The sequence below is a fragment of the Pseudopipra pipra genome, chromosome 4 (assembly GCF_036250125.1).
Source record: "Pseudopipra pipra isolate bDixPip1 chromosome 4, bDixPip1.hap1, whole genome shotgun sequence".
Taxonomy (NCBI): domain Eukaryota; kingdom Metazoa; phylum Chordata; class Aves; order Passeriformes; family Pipridae; genus Pseudopipra; species Pseudopipra pipra.
In genome coordinates, this window is record NC_087552.1 from 45,169,215 (window position 1) to 45,187,669 (window position 18,455).

Here is an 18,455-nt window from a genome sequence, read left to right on the forward strand (position 1 = left end):
GAATTACTTTTTGTCCTCTAGTTTTTCTTTTGAGAGCTCAGGCATATCATACCAATTTTCCCTTTGGAGAGTCAGTAGCATGGCATAAGATCATCAGCATACTTGAACCAAAGGATAAAAACAGAACAATAGTAATTCAAACTTTACAACCCCATAGTTACGTGTGAATTCATCAATTCGTTGATCAACCCATTGATACAGTGATCAATTAATACACTAATTATTTAAAAATTCTACTGAGAATATTGTAGTCTTGTAAATGCTCTCACCGCTCAAAATCCACAAGGAGAAACAAAATGTTTTTTTTAATTTGAATAATAGTTAAAAAAATACAGGAAAAATTGGATAAAGCAGGCAACACTTTCTGAATTCTGTAAGGATTTAGAAATATATTACAGTGTAAAACATTTTAGCTTTCAAATCACCAGCTTTCATTCCTAATTAACCTTCTACTGTTTGGGATATGTGTCCATTTGAGGACTCCTTAGAAACTACTAAAAAGGCAAAAACAGGTTTTGCCACATATTCAAATATGGGGAGCTGAGATTCCTAACTTGCAATTATGAGGAAATTCTTTTCACAGTAACTAGATGCCTTGCCATAGGAAGACCTAGAACCTGATTTTATCATGATCCCATCTCCCTAGTGGAGCAGGAATGTCTCATTTAGCTGTCATAGAAGGCAAAGGGGTTAAGTTCACGAAAGCAAGAATCAGATCTCTTACTACTTAAGACAAGGCAGACCAAAGCTTTCCCTATCATCAAGGCAGTCATTAGGTAGAAATACAGCCCTGTAAATTGTTCAATCCTTTATTAATGGTTTGTGTAAGCAGTTGGGAACAGTAACAATAAAATAGTGCTCATGGTCATATGAAGTAAAGAAGGTGTCCTCACGATTTCACTAACAGCCCTTAATTTAACAACTTTTTATCTCAGTAGGAGGAACATATACTTTACTGACTAATTTTTTCTAAAAATTTTGCTACTTCCTTTTCTCCTCTTTCTTTGCCCTTATGCATATAAACCCTCCATACGGTGAAGGGACCGAACTGTTCATATAAATACCAAATGAAATATTTTCACAGGCAATAAAAAGCTAGTTGTCTAATCCTTAGTTTTTCAAGTGTTTTCCATTCTCATTCAGCTGTTTCTTAGCTTCTGATGTTGCTGGCTTTTCACCCATCTCTCTGTGCTAAATTAATACAAAGATTTTACTTTCATTAGTGCTTTTAAAATATTTTAAGAAAAAAAAATCAACAAGTCTCCTGATCACAATTCTTCCTTTCATACTATTTCTAAATTGGGAGCAACAAAGACACAGCCTAAGCTTCCCAGAGAATGAAAATGGCATACATGGTGAGAAATTAGCTGCACAGAGTTGTTTTGACTAGACCCAGCTGCTCAGAGCCTCATCCAACCTGACCTTGAACACTTCCAGGGACAGGGGAACCACAACTTCTCTGAACAACTTGTTCTGCTGTCTCACCACTCTCACAGTAGAGAATTTCTTCGTAACGTCTAATCTAAACATACTCTCCTTCAGTTTGAAGCCATTCACCCTTGTCCCATCGCTACATGCTCTTGTAAAAAGTTCCTTCCCCACCCTCTTGAAGACCCTCTTTAGGTACTGGAAGACTGCAATGAGGTGTCCCCAGAGCCTTCTCTTTTGCTGGATGAACAACCCAAGTCTCTCAGCCTGTCAAGATAGGAGAGCTGCTCCAGCCCCCTGATCTTTTGGATTCACTCCAACAGATCCATGGGCATCTTATGTTGGGGGTCACAGAGCTGGATGCAGTACTCCAGTGGGATATTGTGAGAGCAGAGTAGTGTTATTTGAGAGATCCTTCAGAAAAAATTACCACTTGATCTACAGGAAATTTTCAAAATTGAACACAAGTACATTCAAGAATAATGATTTCTTACAAAGAGATCCACTTGCCATCAGGTATTCATTTTGCTGCCAGGTGCTCCTCTTGTTGAAAAATGTGCTTATAGAACTAACAGGGAGAGAAATTCAGGTACTAAAAATTGCAACCTGCAACCAGCAGTGAAAACAAACATTGTGTTTCTGTGCTGGAATACACAGCTTGCATGGCATCTCCAATCATTAAGGAGATTATCATCAAAACTTTTACTATCCAGATGGCAACTGAGACACTGAGAGATTAAAGCATTTCCTCAAGACTGAGCCATAAAGCTGTGAACAACCAGAAATCACAAAGGTTCCTTTCAACAGTTCACATGCTCATCATACTACACTGTCTTACTTCAATCTGCAACTCCTTTACGCAGGAAATTAAGCCAACCACTTTTGTGCTGGGTTTGGCTGGGGTAGAGTTAATTTTCTTCACAGTGGCTGGTGTGGGGCTGTGTTTTGGATTTGTGCTGAACACATTGTTGATAATACAGAGGTGTTTTTGTTATTGCTGGGCAGGGCTTACACAGAGCCAAGGCCTTTTCTGGTTTTCATACTGTCACACTGGTGAGGAAGTTGAGGGTGAATGGGAGTTGGGGAGAAGAAACAGCCAGGACAGGTGACCCAAACTGATCAAAAGGATATTCCATACCGTACGACATCATGCTCAGTATATTGAGTGGGAGGAAGAAGGAGGAATGGGGGGACATTTGGAGGGATGATGTTTGTCTTCCCATGTAACCATTATATGTGATGGGGCCCTGCTGTCCTGGGGATGACTGAACACCTGCCTGCCCACGGGAAGCAGTAATTCCTATGCTTTATTTATGTATGTGGCTTTTGTTTTCCCTATTAGACTGTCTTTATCTCAACCCACGAGTTCTCCAGCTTTTACCCTTCCAATTCTCTCCCTGATCCCACTGTAGGGGAGTGAACAGGAGGCTGTGTGGGGCTTGGTCAATAGCTGGGGTTAAACCATGACAACTTTATACTCTAAAGAAAAGAATTACAGTTTTGAATTATCTCTTCTTCATACAAATACAGAAGTTTGTGTGTCTCAAACATCAAAAAATGAAACCTCTACAGCTATCAAAGCAAGGGGATTTAGTCAGACTGCTTGAAAATCATGTGTTTGTTTTTATTACAACTCATATTTATCACCTGATTGGCAAGTTTTGAGAAAAATGTTATCATAAAGGACCATAACCCTGTTTTATGAAGATTCAAGAGCTTTCAAATGAATAGCATTCCTGCCATAACAGGACTTAATACTCCCAATTTTCTTATAAAATCAGATAACAAAATCAAAGCATGTCTTTTATAAAGGGAAAGGGAGAAGGTAAAAGCCCATGAGGTCTGAAGAACAAAGACTGTCACAAAATAACAGGACTATGATACCTAAAGCAAGACTGATTCTTTACAAAAGTATAAAGATAATATTTCTCAAAGACACTGAAATGGAGAACTGTGCTTGGCACAAAACATTTTAATGAAAGCAAGAAGTATACAGACAGTTCAATCTGCACATACCCAAAGAGAGCCTGCAGCCTGCCAGAATATCCAAACCTAAAGATATCCTGTCTAAGGAAGATCCATTATCTTTACTCACGGAAAAGCTTAAATCTTTAAGGACTAGTGAGAACGTGTTTGTCTTTGTTCAGTGGTTTGTTATTTTCGGAAGGCAAGGGAGCTGGGGAGGAAGCTGGTTGTTTTAATTTGGTATGAAAGAATTCAGCAAGACTTTTCCTCGAAATTTATGCTTCCTTCTGGCTTCAGTTATGATGGAAATTATATTAAGAAATCCTTGGTGGATAACCTAGTGCTTGTGGTTTGAGTCTCATCTGGAAGCAGGAATCTGAAAGAAATACAAAACTGAAATATAACAGACAAAACCTGGTTTTCTCTGAGGATGTAAGAACACCAAGGCAAGTCCATCTATCCCAACATCCTGTCTCTTGACAGTGGCCAGTAGCAGATGTAGATGGGAATGTAAGAACAGAAGCAGCATACAAAACTAGTTGCTAGACTATTTTTCTCTGATTCATATGAATTGTGGCTTCCAGGCTTTCTAAGCCACAGGAAACAGTCTTCATTGATCTTCTTTTCATAAACATACATAATCAATTTTTGAACCCTTTAGTACCCCCAAAATCCTGGGACAATAAGCTTTTACAGCTTCACATTGTACTTACTACGTGAAGTATCGCTTTTTGCTCGCTGTGAACCTGTCACTTGCAGTTACTGTTTCATCCCCTCCAGGTCCTGTAAAAAAGACAATGAACCCTGTTCCCTGATCAAATATCTATGTCACTTGTGATTTCTACACTTCTATAGTCTTCTTCAGAATCTTGGAAAATGGGAGTTTTGTAGATTTTTTGTTAAAAAACAAGCAAGCAAACTGGCAGGAGGAAGGTAGAAGAACGCTACAGCTGCTGATTTCATCTGAATGTTTCATCCACATATCTACATTAACTTGCAGTTATTCATCCTGAAAAAGAAGCTGCATTCATTTTTCCCATCACACACCGTTAATCTTCTGTAACTATGAACAAACCCTGAACTACATTTGCATAATCAAATTTTCTACTACAGCTGGCATTCTTGCTCTCTCCTCTGGCAGCAACTCTTTGAGGAGAGAAAGTAAACAGAAAAAAAAAAAAAGGAAGGGGATTGGAAGAAGAAAGGTATTCTTTATGTAGGTGATCAAATGGAAAAGTCCTGCTGGAGGCTTAATCATACAGTCACTTTTTGCCAGAAGAGCAGTCTGTTATCTCTACATAAAAGGATGGTTGCAAGCAAACATCTCATAAGAAAGTACCATAAATGGAAGTGAACTGTGTCTCAGGTCCAATTAGTACTCATCATACTTTTTGAGTAGTTTTTCAACATTCATTTATTAATCAGTTGATGTATTTTATGCAGATATGTGTACTAGAGAAGGCTATAGTAAGATAATGTCTTTTTCCTTTTTTTCTGTTTCAGTTCATTCTCCAGCCCACCATACCTGCATTAGAGAGATGATGGCAGAAAAATAAAAACACTGATCATGGAAAATGGGAAAGTGAGACTTCTTTCAGCAGTGGTACCAGTCCATCAGCTGACTACTGATGGATTAAAATAACTGACCAATATTTGTCTCATATCTAGACTGCAAGACCTTTGGAGTAGATTTTTTTTGTTCTGTAGTATAAATAATCAGAGGACACAGTGGAGTACGAACAGCTACATGTTGCTGGGTATGACCAGCAAACTTTGAAATACATAAACTAGTTGCTACATTTCAGTCTCGTAATTTTCTGAACCTCCAAGTCCGGGAACACCGCTAGAGGGCCCACAACTATTTAAAGTTTTATTCTCAGTTTTGCACTGCACTTAGTGAACAGAAACTTTCAATGGATACGTCACAGGTTAATTGAAGACAATCATTTTCACAAAAGTCAGTCTTCAGGAAATGTAGCACTTAAGTGCTAAGACCTGGATTAGCTTAAAACCTGATCAGAAAATGTTCCTTTTGTGAGCCCAAACCATTCTGTTGAAATGTTTCAGGATCAGCATTATTCTGAGCCATTTTCCACAGGACTCATGATGAAGTCTCCACAAACCACCAGAGATTACAAGATGGACTAAATTTTGATGCTTTGGGCCATGGGTGATAGCCCAGATGAACTGCCATAGAGCCAACAAAGATGGATTCCTAGTGTCCGTGGTTACCCATGCCCAGAGCCACCTTTCTGGATGTTTGCTGCAAAATCTGAAAAGTGATTGAATAATGCAGCACTTGGGAGCTGCAGCGTCTAGTACAAGTTTAGTCCTTGCTTATTATTCTGAGGAAATTTTGGCTTTATATATAGATGTGTATATATATGGATATATACAAATGTCAAATTTGGACATAACAAAAATATTGAGAAAAAAATTATTTGGAAGGCAGAAATACCGATTCTCAACAACCTTTACTAGCATTGCTATTATCACGCTAAAATAAATTTGAACAAGAAACAGTCAAAATTCCACTTCTGCAAAAGCTGAATTCCCTTTTATCTGTGCAAGTTTCTGCACTCAAGCAGATATCCTTAGTTATGTTTAGATATTTCCCCACTTATGAGAAAAACAAGGGATCAAAATCCCACTAACAACCAGGCAAGAGAAGTGACAAGATTGTTGATAATATACCATCTGAACATGAGGAAAATATTTTACTTCAACGTTGTCACCATGTTGCATGCAGAAGCATACCTGCTTCTTCTCAAAGCTAAGTGGTTTGTCACCATCACCATCATATTCCAGGAGCTAGTGAGAATCACAAAAGTTAGTAACAGAAAGAAGTAATCCATCCCTTCCTCTTCTTCCATCTGAGAATCACACTGTTTCTGTGAGACAGCTCACAGATGCTGCTGTGGGGGGAAAATTACAATTGTTATGGATTATTTTTAAATCAGAATTAGACAACCTTGTATAATATTAACCTCTCCCTATGGGTTTCAGTTGGAGTGTAATATGAGATTCTCTCCATCATCCTTGATTTTCAACTTTCCTTTCATGATAAAGAACAAATTATCTCAGTCACAGCAACAAAGCCAATGCTGACATGTACAGTAACTTTTTTTGAGGAAGTAAGGTGTACTGCTGTAGCCATGCACCTGGAGTGAACAATATGAACATAAAGGATTTCTCTGGGGAAATCATAAAGGTTTGTCTGAACCCATTTCAGGAAAATAAAAGCGAATCCCTGGTTACAGACTGATTCTTCAGTAGCTGAACACTCAGCTACTTACAATAGTTGCTTCAGAAAGCAATTTAACAACAGCCAGGCTGGCTCTGATGCTGCCTTTTCAAAGTGCAATACAAATCAGTTTCAGCTGGCTGAGCATCTTTCCCAGCAGGGCTACGAATACCTCAGATTCACACTCCTGTACAACATTGTCCAGTAATTAAAAGAACATCAGTAAGCTCTGGCTTTTCAAAGGTCTGAAAGGCATACAATGTATACAAGTGTTTTCTCTTTATTCCAGAATCCACTTTTGCATTCCCTAAAGTCAGAAGGAGCAACAATCCCTATACAGTCTTCTGACAAAGTCAGTAGAAATTTCTGTCATTCATTTCAACACCATCAGGATCCTGTATCTTGTTTACCATCTAAAGACTACTGCCTTGCATGAGTTGGCTGGAATGAAAGACTGTCAGGCCTCCCTTGAAAACTGCTCTAAAGTTAGCTATAACATGTCACAGAAGGAAAAGGGAAGCTTCTGCTAGAAAAGGGAAGCCAGACAGAGGTTTTCACATGAATGGAAGCCATGAGCTCATATTTTCTAGCATTTGCCAAAAACAAATTTTGAACTTTGGCATTATTGCCTTTTGGTTTACTTCCATGTTGCTTGCTACTGAGGCAAAGTTGTCTCAAAATAAGCTGTATGGGAAAAGTTCTGTGTATACTTGCCCAAAGATCAAAACTATGCCCTAGGGAGCAAATGCCAAGAGTAAGTCGACTAATCAGAGTGGTGGAGGGGGAAGTGTCTTACAGAGTGAAAAGAAACTAAGAAGGTATAATCAAACAGATAACAAACACTGGGAGTCAAGTGAGGAAAAGAAATTGATTGGTAAGAATGAAGACATATAAGAGAAAGTAGTTACTGGGGTACAAGGAAATTTGAGGCTTTTCGGGGAACAGGAAGGGAAAAAATGGATAAGAACTAGTATGAAAAGAGGCAGAAATGTTGTATTCCATTTTAATCAAAACGGTGAGAGTTTCTCATTGGAGATCACAGGATGAATGTCTGATTGTGGTAATATTCCTACTGATACATATTCCTAGCAAGTGCTCTTTGATTATTCAAGGGTAGAGAGCACCCTTCCACTTCTTGCCTGTCTTCTGCAAATAATCAGCCTAACTAAACTATTTTTGTAAATCTAGAAAGTAAAATTTTAGTAAAATCTGTGAATATCATCATGGAATACAGCAGTCAATTTTATACTTATATCTTTAAAAGCAAAACCATATTTATCAGTAGCAAGTACAACTGTAAATATAATTTGGATAAGTTTTTCAAAGGCCCTGCAAGTGAAAAATGGCTTAAAAAAATAAAAATCAATCTAGACTTAGCTAGGCAATCATTACTAATTATGGTAAACTACTGCACTGATATATGGCATGATTCAAAGAACAAGAAAGAAGATTAAGGAACATTTTCAGCCAGAATATTCAAGATTCTGGAAAGACTACAAACAAAGAATTCTAATAAGCTAAACTACAATGTATGTCAAGAGTGACATGTGCCTTCATAATAGAAATACCTACAATATAGCAAGTTGTCAATTACAAAAGGCAATTCCTTATATATACAAGAAAAAAGTAACCACTAGATACTTGTTTGAATTAGAAATGGAGATTAGAAAAATAGAATTGATACTTCTCAAAAATTTAAGAAAACAGTCAACTGTTTCAGCTTCACTTTGACAATGTTCAGAGACACCTGATTTTGAAACATTAGTGATTTAATGCCTGACAGACAAAAAAGAAGATCCAGAGAGGTCACATTTCAGAGACACTTATAACTGTATCATCAGCATAAAAATGCAAGTTGACAACATGATGACAAAACATTGTGCTTGTGGCATCACAATTGGCAAATTGGCTCAGCAGAGGAAAACAGAACGACTCACCCTGTCACAGGGAGATTCCTGGAGAAATGAAAAATGCGTGCAAGCGTTGCTATCCAAGAGACTCCAAACATATGTATAAGACTGCAGCCCATATCAGTTTTAACTGGGTGCCTAGTTTGGGTTCATGAAAGGTTTCACAAAACTGTAGTGAAAAATTATTTATCCACAAAATAAGTTCAGAGGGAAAGCTGCACAAGCTGTTCTGTCCAGCAGACTGAGATGGAAAATCACTTCAAAGTAACTGCACAGTGAAAGAAAAGTCAAAGCTTGATAGTGCTCTACATCTCCTGCCCCGGGTCTAGGCAATTCGTTTTGTATCCAGCTGGGGAGTTTATCTGCACATAATAGCACATATCATACAATCTCCATTTCCTGAAGCTGTGGCACATGCCACAGCTGGAGCATGTACTGGAGGATTAGATTCAATAATACACTTGGCTGCCCACAGAAATGGTACCAAAACCCCAAATCAGGAGCTTCTTGATAAATAGGCATTGTGGAATATGAAAAAACTTCACCTAGTACTGTCAGATCTTGATACAGCTCAAAACACTAAGAAATGAGGCAGAGGTGTGGAAGTCAAAAATCCCATATTTATCTGAAACTTAGTTAGTGATCTTCACAAATTTTATATACAGAGGCTTGAATTCTAGAGGCCATGATGTCTAGATGTATTTTAGCAAAAATTGTCACTAGGATTCCACTTGTCCTTTGGTTTTGCTCTTTTTGATCCCAGATGTGGAAGGTTCACTTCGACCCTATGGTCAGCTTTCAGCAGAAGGGACACAGTCACCTACTTAGTTATAGTTGTTTGGTTGACTTCCAAAAGCGTGCATAACCTGACATTCTCCTAATATACAAAATGTCAGCTTTATGAATCAATACCAGAACAGCTAGTAGGTATAAATTTTTAGCAGTTCTATAGAAACTACTCAATGTGCTTCTTACAGACCTTCAAACAATTCTAGCCCTTGTTTCTTTTCCCATCTCAATATATGACCATTACCTTCTGTAGATTAATGGTGCAACTCTATTACGCTTGATAAACAACTGAGATGTGACAAGGAGGAGAACCTGCCAACGACTGTTGTCACAGATAAAACAGGTGAGCACAGATTGAGAGGAGAAAGTGACCAACCTGAGTTTTATAAGTCTCAGCTTGTCACTGTCCTAACCAGTGCAAAACAGAGTTCATTTGTCAGCATCACTGCAAGAGTAGATTCTCTAGCAAACAATTTCATAGCAGTAATCAGTTTTAGAAAAAGTCCAGGCAAGTTAAGAGGAGAAACGGTGAAAGAAATGTGACTTTTCATTCAATTATAAAGTAGTTTGATGTCATTTAACCACTCATTCCATAAGCACTGAAATGGAAACATTTATTTTAAGTACTATTTTCTCTACTTCCTCTTTTTAGATCACATCAACAGACTTTTTTGGTCATCTCTAGGGACAGCAATCTGCTGCTACTTTTCTGTTAAAAAGTTCACAATATGGAGAAGCATCAGGAACAATTAACAAAAAATGCTGATGTGAACTCAGTAGAAAGTCTACATAGACTCTCCAAGGAAATCTTTGGAAGCAGAAGAAAAAAGGCAGCCAAAAAACCCTCTGTCATTTTATGTACTTCAGGAAGTATGCAATAATTTATGGAAGAACTGTGCATATTGCAAAGTCTATCAAGAGAGCTTCAAAGTGAGTGGTTTTTTTTTTTTTCTACTCAGTAGTTCCATTATTTGCATAAGTTTCTGCCACCTTGCAGCAAAATCTCTTGTGATGGGCTACATCTGTGGCTGCATGTTGCATGCCACCCTCCTCCTTCCTCTTCTCCCTGCCTACTCAGGTATCACAAGCCAATATTCCCTGTTCTATCCCCGGCCTTCTGCTTACCTGACAGCTCTGAGCAGAAGAGTCCCCATGAAAACCAGAAAAGGTCCAGCTCTTGCACACAAGTACACCAAGCAGTAGGCACAGTATGACGATTGTCATTGCACTCCCTGTTAAAGCAACGGGACCTTCATTAAAACACTCTTTATTCAGCAGAATTTATTTCTAGGGAGAAGACATTCTTTTTAACAGTTTGTAGCAATGTCAATTCCTGCAGGTCTTCCTGTTCTATAACTTTTGTTTGACATTGTAGGGGACTGGATACATTCATATTTAGACAGCCAAATAATATCCATTTCCCAGATTGCAAAGTATGTTTAATAAATATGTATTTTTTAATTAGGGCAGGTCAAGGACCAGTAAAAATAGTTAATGAAACAGCTGATCTTCCTAGAACTTAAATACATTTTCTGCCAGATTTCATCCCTTTCACTAGTCTCAAGAGCTTGCTTATTCTGTCATGTTCTCTCATGATATTTCCTTTGATTTGGAACTTTTTCAGAGAATTTTCAAATAATATCAGGATAGTGGACCTGCTAAGTAAATTGCTAAATTATACAAATAAAGCAATTTAGACCTAACTGGCTCCGACAAAGCCCTAAAAGGAACAGCTTGGATCTGCTGGATTACCTCTTCTCCTTAAGAAAACCTACTGTCTGTTCCTTTTTGAAAAGATCCCAGATACCTTAAAATAGAATTGCTACCAACAAGCATATCTCATCAAAACTGCAAATATCTCTATATTAACCAGGGAAGACTTACAGTTACCAGAAAGAAACTCTGAGAATGCCACCAGCTAAAGCTTTGAAACCTTATTTTGCTATGGTACTTAGTCATTTCTACAAATACATCCAGTTCACTTTCAGTCTTATAGTAAACCTGTCAATTAAATGGATGAACAGCTGCAGGAATCAAAAATCACTAACTACAGTGTAGCTGCCACACAACCGCAGTTGCAATCTATTTCATAAAGTGGATCTGTTAAGTTTAAAGCTTAATCAAGATATATTAGCAAGAAAATCAGACTATTTCCAAGAGCCAAATAATAGAGTCAGCTCAAAATTTGTGCCATTCTAATGTCATCTTAAAAGAAAGAGATCAGTATTCTGTGCAGTCACCAAATAATCTGTAAACTATGCTTTTCTCACTGGCTACAGGTCTGGTCGACTGCAGACCATTTCAGATACAGTGCCAACTAAAATATACATTTTCTGTGTGATAAGATCCAAAAATAGAGAAACACATAAAGTCATGCACAAATACTTATCTACACTACCTGTAACTATTCACTGGTGTGCCCTCTCTTCTGTTAGGTGCAAAACTATGTATCAGTTATGGACGAGCCTGTAGCCATATTTATCAGGAAAGGACAGAGGACCTAAAATGGTTATAATTTCCTCCACTTTCCTCTCTTAGCACAATACCACAGCTGCATAGCCCTCTTGTCCAGCTATGCCACAGCTACATGCAGCCCTGAGGTGCTAGAATCATGACTAAGAAACAGAACTTTCAGCTCAGGTGGTAGAATGTAATTGCTTAAAACACAAAGATGATCAGTCTTGCTGCAGATGCTTAGCACATAGGCAAAATGATCCTTGAATATTTTGGATTCACATTTAAGAGTTTATGATGCTGTTCCTCCTCTCACCAAAAACACACACATATGCAAAGGAGCTATTACTATTGCTGTTATTTTATTTTATTTTTTATTATATTTGCTTCAATTCATTGTTCAGTGATTGAAACTGTGAAAGAGCAGTTACATCCCCTCATTAAAATTTTTGTCTCTTTCTCATGTCCTCTCTAAACATTAAAGAGGTGTGTGACAATAGTGCTGTCAAACTATAGCAAGATCCTAACACAATAGAGATTACCAGAAATGACAGTAATAAGATCACGCTGAACTGTTTTTCCTTCTGTCATGGGTTTAACCTGTGGCTGGGTTTTAGTAGCGGGGGGGCTATAGGGTGGCTTCTGTTAGAAGCTACTAGAAGCTTTCACTGTCCTATGAAAAGCCAGTGATAGCCAGCTGCAGGAGGGATTTCCTGCCGCTGGCCAAGGCTGAGCCAATGAGATGAGCTTCTGTGATAACATATTTAAGAACAGGGGAAGAGAAGGTTTTTGCGCAGAAGAAATTCCAGTCCGGGAGAACAAGTAGTCACCAAAGTCGGTGCAGCCGGGGAGGGGAAAGGCCTTCCCCTCCCCTCCCCCAGAAGCAGGGCAAAGACTTAGAGCTGAAGCCCCTGCAGCCCATGAAGAACCACTGGAGTGCAGAAATCCTCCTGCAGCCTATGGAGGAGTCCATGCTGGAGCAAGTAGATACATGAAGGAAGCTGTGATCCCCTGTGGAAGGCCAAAAATGGAGCGAAGTCCTGCTGGAGACCTGTGGCCCGTCAAGAGGGAAACCCATGCTGAAGCAAGTTTTTCCCAGATAGGACTTGTGGCCTCAGTGGGAGACCCACGTCAGTACAGCTCAACCCCCGAAGGACTGCACCCCCTTGGGGAAGTCGTTCACGAGGCAACAGATTGAAAAGAACTGTTGCCCAAGAGGTGGATGGACTCACACTGGAGAGGTTCATCTAGGACTGTCTCCCGTGGGAGGGACCCCATGGAAGCAGGGGAAGGACTCGGATTTGCAGAGACCCCCCCTGTAGCCCATGGTGAAGACCATGGTAACGCAGGTGTCTCCCTGTAAACTATGGAGGATCTTCGGACTGCAAAGTGCCGACTGCAAAAAGCTGCTACCCAAGGGACGGACTCAAACAACAACAAACCCCCCTTTCCCTGTCCCCCTGCACCACTGGGGGAAGGAGGGAAGACCTGAAAAGAAGGAGGGGTGGGGGGAAGGGGAGGTGTTTTAAGACTATTTTATTTCTCACTCTTTAGCTCTTATTCTGTTAGTAATAAATTTAAGTTTTGTCCTCACTCTGACTTTGTTTTGCCTGTTAACACTGCCTTCTTTCAATCCTTATCTCTACTCATGAAATTCCTTTGCTGTTTTGTTTTTCTTTTTCTCTCTCTCCTCTGTCCAGCTGCAGAGGGGAGAACGGAGGGTAGTGGAGTGGTTTTAATAGGCCCCTGGCACCTGGCCAGGGTCAAAACACAGCTTTTTTGCATCTGTAAGAAGTACGGCTCTGTATTTAAATTTTCAATATTAGAAAACACTACCTCAGTTACAGTGTACATGGTTGTGAAGATATTAGCATTTCAGTATCTATCCAGGATACAAAAGTAATTTCAGAATTGTAATTAAGCCTTTGAAGAGTATCCAATTAGCATGGAAAAATTACTTTGAATGAATGCAGAGCTCTCTGTCTAAATTGAAATAGTTTAACACCGTTGCAAATCTCAACTTTTTAAGCTTTGCTACTTATGTGATCACCACTCCTTTTCTAAATATTTTATGCTGTTGGTACCATCTTCACCAATTACTAGGAGTTGGCTTATGGCTACCTCCAGCTTCCTAAGGAGTAGGAGGAAACACACCTAATTAGCTGACTGAAAGTGGCATATCATCAGTTCATGACATATGTCACATGGCAGGCAGGAAGGACTTCTTAATATTGAATACAGTCCAAGTAAGGGGGGGTTCTTTAAAATGGACATTAGATGGCTTGTTCCAATATCCTTAGGTTCTTCCCACATACAATCATAACAACATTATTTTAGTCAAAGAAGCAGACTCCAAAGGTTAAATCTGGGAAGGTCGAATGAAGTCTACACACAGCAGGTAATATTGCTGAAGGGGATACAAGCATCAGCTAAAATTAGTGTTTTACAATGGGCATGTTCAAGCCTTTTCAAACTTCACAGTTTTGTGACTGTCTTAGTCCTGCTAGTGTACCAGCCTTCAAAGGCGTAATGTTAACGTAGTCAATGGGACTACGCGTTCCTACCCTCACATTACAGTTGTCAGTAGGGTCTACTGTGCTGGTTTGGGCTGTGACTAAGTTAATTTTCTTCATAGTACCTTGTACATGGTTATGCTTTGGACTTGTGCTGAAAACAGTGTTGATAACACAGGATTGTTTTTGTTATTGCTGAGCATTGCTTACACAGAGCAAAGGCCTTTTCTGCTCCTCACCCCACCACACCAGCAAGGAGTCTGGGAGTGTACAAGTAGCTGTGAGGAAACACAGCCGGGACAGCTGATCCTCACTGACCAAAGGGATATTCCATACCACATGGCATCACGCTTAGCATACAAAACTGGGGGAAGAACAAGAAAGGGGAGACGTTTAGAGTGATGTGTTTGTCTTCCCAGATAACTATTACACATGATGGAGCCCTGCTTTCCTGGACATGGTTGAACACCTGTCTAAGGGAAGTAGTGAACGAATTCCTTGTTTTGCTTTGCTTATGCATGTGGCTTTTGCTTTACTTATTATACTTACCACTTTTATCTTTCCAGTTCTCTCCCTCAACTCACTGAGAGGGAGAGAGCGGCTGTATGATGCTTAGTTGCTGGCTGGGATTAAACCACACCATCTACATAACTAAAACAGAATATATTTATAGGAAAACTATAGTAACTGCCTTTGCTAAACTGCCTTTAGCAAAGGATATTGATGATAGGCATGGGGGGCCATCCTCTCCTGTCGGAATCTCCATGAAGTTTAGAGTCTCAAAACAGCAAAATCAGTCCTGACAAAGAGCACATACTCATGCTATTTTTATCCACAAGGAGTAGTAATCAATCTTTTCTATAAAAACTGTGCACATATCCACCATTTGTGTCCTTGAAAAAAAAATCTCTATTTTCATGTAGACAGGAACTGGAGGATTTGAAAATCATAATAACCATAAATAATCACAACAGGCATGGTGGAAAATAAGAAAGGACGAGAGATAGCAAGAGAAGGAGTATTTTTCTTTAAAAATGATTGCTTGTCAAGTGAATACATCATATAATGTCTCTTTGTTCTTTTTAATGGGGTCTCCTTTTCCTTTATGTTTTAATTGCCAAGAGCAAGAAGAGAGGGCTAGATCATATATTACTTGTAATAATGTTGACAAAGACAACAAGTTATAATAAGAATGAGAGCAAGCTACGCATAAAAGGAAAGAGGATGTTTAAGAATATGGAGAAGAGTGAAAAAGCACAGGGAAACAGATATATACAACAGCTAAAGAGACATATACATCAGGAACACACATTTAAAATGACTAATAGAATCTTGAACAAGTTAAAAAACCACAACACTGGAATTACACCTTTGAGAGCAGAATACATCCTTCAATAAGAAATTCCCATCCTCAACAGTAAAAAGGACAAAGCAGAGATATGCCTTCCTGATCATAAACACCACAGATTTTCTGCATACAGTGCAACTTGAAGCCTTAAATACTATTCCCACTGAAGTTAACAGGAATCTGTAGCATTTAACACCTTGTTAATGACTAGCACTGCCAATCAGGATTAGCCCTTAAAGAAAAGAATTTCTCTAATATAATGTGTTTAGCCACTGTAAGAACTGAAGTCATTCTCACAAGAGGAAAAGTAGCTGCTATTCCCCCATTAGCTTTTCTCACATAATCTCAACCATAAAGTTACCCAGAACAGGCAATGCCTAAAAGATTAAAAGAAAAAAAGGAAGGGAAAAAAAAAAACCAAACTGAAATTCAGCTACCAGGAAAACCCTATAAAACATTCAGCGAATTTCTGAGGCAGGAAATACAGCACATTACAGTTAACATAGTGTGGTGCAGATGAAAGATATTGAGGGTTTAGACACACACACAGTAACTCATCTGACAGAAGAGCAGTATTTCCAAGGCTCCCGTTCATCACATACATCATCTAACAATATTCCCACTTCACACTTGTTCAGACATTATTCAGAGTCTGACATCCTTTCAGACCACTCTCTGCTGATTTCAGTCTTTCCTCACACTGTCATGTTGCTGCTTCTTATATTCACACAGCAAGCCAATGATCCAGTGCTTTCTCTCATGTAAAAGTCAATACACAAGCAATATAGTTTTAAGCATCCATATTAGCCAATGGTACTGTAATAACAACTCATTTGGATCCTTTGCTATAAAAGATGTCATACTGTGATTTGAATATTAATGAAACCCAATACCTCTGTGGTAAATGCTATAAACATTGTCGTACAAGATAAAGTGACATGAATGTCGCTTTTTCCTGATAGCAGAAAAAAAAAAACTTGCCTATTAATATAGAAACATAAATTTGCAAATAAGAGATCCATATGAATTTTGTCAAATAATACTAGAATGAAAATTAAATCCTCCCTGTTTTTCAGTTGACAGCTATATAGACACCAGTTATACTCATGTCCTCTCTGCAAAATGATGAATGATAAATAATTCAAGAACAAATACACTATAAACATAACTTTCTAAAATAAGATTGCTGTCCAAGAAAAGTGTAATACAGTAATTAGTAAACTAGATACATATTCAGGAGGAGTTGGCTCACCTGAACATTGTTTATCTGCAGAGCTTATTAAACTGTTACATAATATTTTATTTTTCATGCATTATTTTTTACAACAACATGCTAGATGGTGAGATATAGGTGAGGTTTTAAATTAAAAACTTAATTTGGAGGTGCCTCAGCAAAAGTCTTGATTAAATAAATAGGTACCTTCAGAATAAACCTCCTATATTATGCTTCCATCTGGTTCCTATCAAGAAAACTGTCTAGTTCTCTATTATTTAACCCACATAATAACACATCTAGTTAGAAGACTAGAGGATGCAAAATTAGAGATTTACAACCTTCAAAGACCCTGCCCAATTTCTTTTCTTTTACAACCTGAAAAATGAAAGCAACATGCAACAAATTAGAGAGGACACTAACAAATTAGCACAGTATTAATCCGTATCTTTTCAGTATAAAGTAGCCAGAAAAGCCATCCCAAAAAACTCAGTTGTCGTAAAGGGACAATTTCCTTATTTGTTGTGGCAGAGATGACCTTTTGCTTATAGGGTTGAATAGCCATTGTACCTTGAACTACTCCCTTACCTACAAGTTCTGCTCATAAATCCTGCAGAGTGTCTGAAGAGACAACACAATACTTTATAAGGGGGCAACCCTGTTCTCTCTCTGTCAAGGAATCCATTTGTTTTGGAAAGATTGGTTGCATATTTAATGTAAAGTGGCCAATTAATCCCTGGCATGACTGCATCAATGAAGCATTTTTAGTTTATTTTTTGGTTATAAAGTTTTTCATTTCCGTGTATCATCCCCAACAAAAAGGAATTGGTATCATTCATTCGCTCTTCAAAGAGTAACAGAAAACAAAGAACAAGACTGCCAAAATCCTAGCAGAATGTTAACATCCCAAACAGCTGAGCCTAATACTTCACTCACAACTTAAACAACTCTCTGATACATAACAAAAAATATTTTTCATGGAAATGGGGTGTAAAAGAGGAGATGCATTATGCATGAGACAAAAGTAAATTATCTCCATTCCCTAAGGGAATAGCTTTTGTCTCACATGTAGGTCATGCTGGCATTCATATTTTCAGTATTCTTTATAAACCCATTCAAGCATTATAGATTATTATGTCAAAATGGTACACTGGGACTTTTTTATTGCAATTAATATCCCTTGTAAGGAGCTTCGCAGAATGAACTCAAATACCACCAAAGGCAATTAAAATCTATCAGAGATGTGAAATGAAATGTTAGGATAACTAAAGGAAAAAGAGGTGCAACATACTTTTCCGGGATATGAGAATCAGGGCAGAAAATGAACAGAAAATAACATCAGTAAGGCATGAACTTCAGAGAGTATGAAAACAACTGACAGTATAATAATTGTTCACTGGTGAGAACAGATGCATATGAAGCAACCAAGCTTGTATTGTCGCAATGCTTATTTTAGAATTGTTAATAAAATGAAAAATTTATTAATATGAATAAAATTAAATTAAAGGGAAGAAAAAGAATAATCAAGATTTCAATTAAGTAGAACTCAAACTCTACTCCAGTTTGAGACATCATGGAGAAGTACACTGTG